The sequence below is a fragment of the Cebus imitator genome, unplaced genomic scaffold, assembly GCF_001604975.1.
Source record: "Cebus imitator isolate Cc_AM_T3 unplaced genomic scaffold, Cebus_imitator-1.0 Scaffold389, whole genome shotgun sequence".
Classification (NCBI taxonomy): Eukaryota; Metazoa; Chordata; class Mammalia; order Primates; family Cebidae; genus Cebus; species Cebus imitator.
The window spans coordinates 1,177,098-1,183,058 of NW_016107704.1; the positions used below are offsets into that span (position 1 = coordinate 1,177,098).

A 5,961-nucleotide genomic window follows, 5' to 3' on the forward strand; every position below is an offset into this window, starting at 1 on the left:
GAGAGAGAGAGAGAGAGAGAGAGAGAGAGAGAGAGGGGCGCAACAGCCGCAAACAGTCTCCTAGACGTAGGGTTACACTGATGGACCCAATTGTAGGGCTTCTGCACTGAGTCCTGCCCCTCTGCCTTTCCTGCCATCCCAGGTCCCTTCCCCTCCTGAAGCAGCAGTCTCTTCCATCTCCCTCTCTGGTCTTTTCTCCCCACCCCTTTCCTCTGCACCTAACCTCCTCCCCTCCATCTAACCCCACCTTCACTCTCTTCTCCGAGCGGGGAGGGCTAGGGGGTGGGGAAAGAAAACCCCCAAATCCCCAGCCCTGGGCAGAGATGTCGAAGAAACGCAAAGCCCTCGAGGGTGGAGGAGGTGGCGGAGAACCCCAGCTCCCAGAGGAGGAACCCACTGCCTGGTTTGGGGACAGCAGCGAGGAGCAAGGTAGGGGGCGGGGAGGGGGAGGAGAAAAAGGAACAGGAGCACATGCAGGAAGACGTTTGGGAGTTGAGATCCCTCCGCAGGAATGCCCTCACCAGGCTTCATCAGAGCTCCCCATAGCAAGACAACTTGAGTAGACTTTTCCCCTACAGATGGGATTTTACGTGTTTCTTCAGGCTATGGGAGTGGGGTGGGAGAGAGCCGATTAGATAATGCTGGAGACCCAGATCTGTGTGGACTTGAAGCTGCGTGGGGAAGAAGGGAGGGTGGGGTGGGAAGGAACGGAAGAGGCCAGGAGGTATTGATTGGGGACAGCTGACTCTTCCCTCATGCCTGCCCAGCTGTCATGTGCATTGGTGTGGACACACTGTGCTGTGGTTGTAGAGCCTGCAGTAATGTCTACATGCAGGACACCTGTGTCCAGGGGGCAAGGGTGCCGGCCAGACCCCCCTCGTGTTTGTTGCTGATGAGGGACAGCAGGGAGGGACATTTGCTTCTCCCATGCTTCTCCAGTCCAGGGATGCTTAGGGCTGCGTCATGTGCAATCTTCATCCCCTGCACGGCCAGGGCCCTGTGCCTCCTCCTGAAGTTGGAGGTGAGGTTTTTGAAGCAAATGGGGTGATGTGCTGTGGTTTCAAGGGGAGTTGTGGTGGTGAAAGCATTTGGGTACTTCTTTGCCTAGAATAATCCCGGTGAAAAACCGAAGATGGAAAATTTCCTATGGAAACACAAGTGATATTTGGATATCTGATTTCCACATAAAGGAAACCCAGACAGACACCTTTTATTTCACTTAAAGCTTTCTGGATTTGGTTAAAAGTAGGCCCCAGTGAACTAGTCAAGATTTTTCTGGGCTGTGGTTAAAATGCAAAGGAAAAATGAACCAGATGGAGATGTTTTGTTGTTGGCTAAGCTGTGGAAAATTAGGTGAGCAGGCATGTGGAGGAGAATCTGACTCTGGATAGGTAGGCAGCTAGGTAGAGGGGTTGTTTACATGACCGATTCCTTCCTGCAACCCAGTCCTGTGGCCTGGGTGGTGGTAGGGGCCGAGCTGGGCAGAGCGCCGGGAGAGATGGGCTTGGGCTCTTGTCTCCAAAATGGAGGCGATGGCTCTTCTCTTTTGACGTCACAAGAATCACCAAGTCACACAAGTCCTTCCACGCAGAAAACATGAGTCTCTGTGTACACTGGCAACCTTCGGCATGGCTTGCATGCATTTCTAAACAAAGGACCTGCTACTGCCGTGCCCAGAAGGTGCTTTTTTGTTACACTGAAAGGAGGTGAGACGAAGCCACCACTTACCTCAAAAGTGGTTATTTCAGCAACTACAGGCTTTGACTCTCTTTGCTCAGTTATGATTTCAGGGCAAAGGTAGGGCATTTCTTAAGTTACTTTTACTGAAAAAATGGCATTTGGTAAGAAATTCAAGTAATGCAGGTGACTTTATTTGTATGGTTGGTATTTTTCCATCTTTGGGGGGATAATTCGGTATCACCATGAGGGTCTGGCAAATTCATCAGCTCCATACGCAGCATTTGGTTTTGACCTCGAGCTGCTTTGTAGAGGTACATGGCCTTTTCTTTTGGTTAAGAATAGATGAAGTCTATGGGAACTGAAACCATTCTTATGGTAAATAACAACCTTAATTTTTTAATGTTATTTTAATAATAAATGCATGACTGCCCGATATAAAAAAGAAATGAGAATTGTATTTCAGCAAACATGTTTCATCTTTTCAGTGGAAATATTTGGTATTAGGATTTAAAAATATCTATGCTATGGAAGTCTGTACTACCAGCACCAAGTAATTCCCACATTCCCCAGGTAATATGAGCCTACAGAGAATATTTTGCAAGTCAGAATAGTCAACAGTAAGTACCTATATCCATAGTACTCAAAGACTATCATAATTTCAAAATGATTTATTGTACAATTGTTTTTTTAGCATAAAAATGTCTAAAGATTTTATTGTATTCTTTGTATTTGGCAACTAAAAATGCTACCTGGTAACTGTCTGAGAATATGTAACTGCAGAAACCATTAAGGGGTTAACACTCTACTACCATGGTGTTGGGAATATATTTCTTCTTTTGTTTGTTTTTTGTTTTTGAGACAGAGTCTCGCTCTGTTGCCATGTGCCAGGCTGGAGTGCAGTGGTGCGGTCTCAGCCCAATGCAACCTCTGCCTCCCAGGTTCAAGCAATTCTCCTGCCTCAGCCTCCGGAGTAGCTGGGACTACAGACACGCGCCCCCACGCCCAGCTAATTTTTCTATTTTAGTAGAGATGGGGTTTCACTATGTTGGCCAGGATGGTCTCAATTTCGTGACTTTGTGATCCACCGGCCTCAGCCTCCCAAGGTGTTGGAATTACAGGCGTGAGCCACCGCACCTGGCCTGGGAATATGTTTCTTCGGGAAGTGGAAACCATGGCCCACGCCTGCAGTGGCGGGAGCACATCTGTGCCTTTCCGGTGAATGTCTGTGGTATATGGCTGTGTGAATTCACGTCTGTGCATGCTTTCACAATGGGAAACCTGGGGGGCCAAGTGGATGACAGCGTTTGAGTGACAGCTGTTCATGACACATAGTCCCTCACCCATGATTAAGAAACTGCATTTTCTGTGCCTCTCAAACTCAGTGCTGTTGGTTTTTACCCCTTTGGGTCTCTAGGCCAAATTTGACCGTATAGATACTGCAAAACAGAGAAACGTATATACGTTGGTGTTGCTGACCTTGAACATCAGAGGGGTCATCTTTTAAATTCCAACAACTTAGAAGGTTTATGTTTCTTCATTTCAACCATTGAGAGTCTATTACAGCATGTATGAAATGAAGGCAACTGGAAATTGAGTTTCAGTGGTAGTCAATGATTTTACGATGGGCTGTTGGCAGGTTGGTTTGACCTGAAGTTTTAAATAGCTAATAGGCATACAGGCTGCCTAGAAAGGAATGTGGTGGGAACTTTGAACCCGAGAACTAAAGCCCATCGGTCCTGTTCATGTCCTTCCCTACCACCATCCATGCCAGGGTGCACGTGGTCTCTGGCCATGACTGGGAAGTGCTCATTTCAGGTCCTGTGCTGATATTTCCTGGCTTTTGTGCTGTATGGCCCCTGTGTTCTTAATAGTTTCTCTTTAGAAGATTCCTTATACTGATGAACATAGGATAGTAAGTGGGTCATTGTGTACACACTCAGATGGTTTTGGTTTCCTCCCGGACCTTGATAGATCCAGCCTGCTTAATTTAACCGGGTAAATGGAAGATGAAGTACATTATCCTAGCTTAGACTGAATGTTTCTTTGGATGTCCGTTGAAGTTATTTGACATATGTACACACGTGTGTGTGAATGTGTCTGTAAAATCATGATTAGGATATGTTCCTCTTGTGGATAGCAGCTGGCTCTGTGTTCAATATGTGTGCAGTCTTTACTGATGGAAGATATTTGCATAAAATGCTAAACTTATAAGATTTTTCCTTTATAACTTAAAGAAAATTGGTGTGCAAATGGACCATGCGAATGACAATTTTGTTTCACTTTGTTTCTGCTTTTCTTAATTGCTTTGAACTTGGACATAAGAATGTGTTACAATGTTTGGTTAGCTACAACTGAATGGACATGTGGAAAGCTATATGGGAGGAGTCTGATGAACACACTGAATACTTGTGTTTATTGATCTTATAACTAATAAGAAAGCACTTCAATTTTTTAAATTCTCTTCACATTATTTTTATATCAGTCTCTTTTCAAAGAATTATTATTTATTTAAAGAGTTTGGGTTAATCACAAGATACCTTATTAGTTATCTACACCGAAGAAGTAATACTAACTCTATTTTTCCACAGTTACACTGTGGAACAGGTACTGTTCTCTTAGTACCTGTAGGTTCTCTGAAATCCACCTCCGCTCTCCCCTCTCCCCCTCTCCCCACTGTCACCCTAACTGGATGATCTTGCTTTGTCTTTCAGTTTTAACCTCCACGTCTTTTGAGATGGCTTTAGGTTGGGAAATTACGTAAGTGGTATATTATTACATCAAATTAATCTCATGAGTGTTTTAAAAGTAAGTAGTTCCTGTTTTTGATGAAATTAGTTAGGATCCTCCCCAGCTGAGTTTTCTGGGTTCTTGCCTTGGAAGTGTTTAAAGCCAACCAAAGGAGAGCATCTGGCACCAAATGAATCTAGGGGATATTTGGGCATGACCGACTTATGCATTCCTTGAATTTCTTGAGCCATAGTGAAATATGGGTAGCTATTATGTTGTAAGATGAATCAATGACTGAGTGAACATATGGTTTTCAATAACTGCATACCTCTCCCTCTCTGATATTACAGTAATACCAGGATTTTGCAGTGTTCCTGTGTTATTCGTGGGTAGTTAGCTTTGGGAGAGCCTGAAACTGGGTAAGGAAAGTAGCTCAAGTTTATGCCTCTAAAACTAGTTAAAAATGAATGTGTAGGTTGTTAACTGACCTACATCTACTTAACCCCCTACAATCAGCTGGATTGATCTTTCCAGTAGATTAATTTTTCTAATAGAATTGTTCAGATTGCCAATTTCTAAAATAACTCACAAAATATCTCTTAAATGGTGATTTATATCACTGATATTAAAATATGGGCATGACCCTCGGAAGGGGAAATCAATGTTAAAGACAAACAGATGGTCACACAAGCACACATTTTTACAGATGTTTCATGGCAAATGCGGTTATCGTTTAGACAGTTTTTAAAGTTCTTCTGTTAGTTACTTTGGCTCCAAACCAGAAAGGCCATTACCATCCAGTGGGCCAAAGGAGGTGGAGGAGAGAGGGGATTTAGGGAAGGAAAGAAGTTCAAGAATGAAGGCTGCAAAATGGAATAGAGGCCTCAGTCCTCCCTCATCTTTGGGCCTGCCCCTGCTTTTTTGATTCAAGCTGGAAGGAAAATGACTAACATCTGAAAAACAAAGCCATCCCTGTGTACCCGTCTCTTCCCTTCTGCTTGAATTAGGTGACCTTGGTGGTCCGATTTCTGTAACTTTGATTATGATTTGGGGAAGAAATGGACTCAAACTATAACTGGACTCCAATATAAATGATAACTCACAAAGAAACCAAATGAAAGGCAATTATTAACCTGAAAGGGTGGGGAGAAGAAGTTACCTAAAATCTGGATTTTTTGGGAGGTCAGTAACTGGGAGGATACTCTCTTTTTAGAACTGACAGAAACTCTGAGCATCACAGGACAATACTGTGGAGCACCTTTTGATCTCGAGTGCAGCAGGGGACTCTTCTTTATGTTGTAAATGGCCTATATTTACCTACATTTATATTGCTGTTTGCCGATTCTTGCTCCCCAACAAACATGCACCTGCCCTTCCCCTCCAGGGGAAAACAGAATTGCAAATAAACAGAGGTGAAAGTTATGCAACAATGCCACCTCCTGTCACTTTTGTGGCTAGTTTGAATCATACAGATACAACATGTATTTCTTAGGTAAGCAGGAATTATCTTCATCTGTTAGCAGAGGAGCATTTTTTTTTTTTTTTTTTTTTTTT

The 5,961-nt window shown here is 43.7% G+C and overlaps 1 long non-coding RNA gene across 1 annotated transcript in view; it reads left to right on the plus strand.

Moving 5' to 3' along the window:
- The first annotated feature begins 22 nt into the window (after window positions 1-22).
- Window positions 23-5,961, plus strand: part of LOC119468179 — a 221,579-nt gene continuing 215,640 nt past the window's right edge. The window contains exon 1 of the long non-coding RNA XR_005196823.1: window positions 23-429. This is a non-coding gene — a long non-coding RNA (uncharacterized LOC119468179). The remainder of the gene's footprint in view (window positions 430-5,961) is intronic.